Source organism: Panicum virgatum, chromosome 7N (assembly GCF_016808335.1).
Source record: "Panicum virgatum strain AP13 chromosome 7N, P.virgatum_v5, whole genome shotgun sequence".
Taxonomy (NCBI): Eukaryota; Viridiplantae; Streptophyta; class Magnoliopsida; order Poales; family Poaceae; genus Panicum; species Panicum virgatum.
This window is the reverse complement of record NC_053151.1, coordinates 14,792,980-14,794,825: the sequence shown is the minus strand read 5'-3', so window position 1 is coordinate 14,794,825 and position 1,846 is coordinate 14,792,980.

Here is a 1,846-nt window from a genome sequence, read left to right as displayed (position 1 = left end):
ACAATTGGGGTGAATCCAATCCCTCCCAAGCAGCACTGTGTACGCACTCTTACTATTGACGATGAAGAATGAGGTTGGGATGGTCTTGCGGCCAACTGTCAACTCCACATTAAGGATGCCCTGTGCCTCCAACGGCTGGCCGTTGAAATCATTGAGCATCACATTAGTCTTGATAAGATCAGCAGCAGAACGACCCAATCGGCGCAGTACTGAGTACGGCATTAGATTGACCACGGCGCCAGTGTCGACCAACATCCTGTTCACAGGCTTGCCGTCGATGAGGCCCTTGAGATATAATCCCTTCAAGTGCTTGTAGCTTTTCTCCTTGGGTTTTTGAAGATGATCGGCTGTGGGCCAAGATCCAGCTGTGCGACGGCCAATTCCTCCGGTTGGGGCGCCCGAAACTCTGACGGGAGCACGAACACCATATTCACATCAGCTGATGGCTTTTCGTCGGCTCTTGGCTGCTTGGGGCGCCACTCCCTCCTTGGAGGGCGCCTTTCCACCCTTCGCGGGTGCCTGACTTGCTCCGCGAGATCTGGGCGCGCTTTCCTCAGCACGTCGAGGTACCTTGCTTCTGCTTCCTCGAGATTGAGCAAGCGCTGCACTCTGCGCTTCTGCGAGCGGCTGAGCCCGTCAGGACACCATCGTGGACGATGATACTTATCTTCCTTTTCTAGCTCAAAATCATCCCCGGATGGCCGCTTAACATGGTCGTCGTGACGTGCTCTGGGCCCCAAGTGCTGGAACACTGATGTCTCGCCTGGCTGGCGTCCCCGAGGCCTGCACTCCAAGCAATCATCGATAGTAGGCAATCGGCTCATGCCGGAATTCCAACAATACCTGAAGAAGGGGCAATGCCAGTGGTCGCGTATAGTCTGGCGCCTCCCCAGCGTCCTCCCTGTGCGGTGCTCATACTCCTCTTCCGATTCATATCGGCGGCGCAACTTGTACTGATACTGGTATTATTCCAGAAGCCGATTGGAAGCTGGGAGTTGATAGCGGATGTGATGCACTTGTTCTTCAGTAACATGCTGCTGCTCCGGTTCGTCTTCATCCTAGGTCCATTTGCCAGAAGCGGCCTCTTTCCTCTGCTCGTCGTGGCGGCGCATGGGTCCCGCCATATTAATCTGGAATGCCAAATCCTGGCCCTCAGGTCCAAAATCCGACAGCTCCACCACATTAGCTTGTGGGAATGGTTGACTGTCCACCTTCATCGTGTGTTGGGCCAGAATTAATCGGCCTTCCTCGATAGCCGATTGGATCTGCCGACGCAGCTCCTTGCAGTCATTCGTGGCATGGGTGATTGAGTGGTGCCACTTGCAGTACAGTCTCCCCTGCAGCTCTTGCGTCATTGGCAGCTTGTGATTCTCTGGGAGCTTCAACTGCTTCTCCTTGAGCAGTAAGTCGAATATCTGCTCTGCCTTGGCCACGTCAAAATCAAAGCCCTTCACAAGCCCCTTCTGTTTGACCCACTTGCACGGGACGGGGTTTGCCCCCCGGGTCCACTCTGCCACAACTACTTCTTGTTCCCCGCCAGAATCGTCAGAATCTTCTGCTTGGGCCATGTTTACATGGCACTTGAATTTTTCCTGGTACAGCTCTGGGTGATAGTGTTCATACGCCGTGAGTTTCTGCACCATGTGCGCCAGAGAGGTAAACTCCAACTGAAAAGCCAGATTCTTGATCGGCTTAGCGAGCCCCAGAACTGCCAAATCGACTGCCTCCTTTTCTGTGATGCGCAATGAGTAGCATCGATTCTTAACTTCTCTGAAGCGCTACACGTACTTTGACACACTTTCCCCACGCTTCTGCTTGACTTGGGCGAGGTCGCCAATCCCGACTT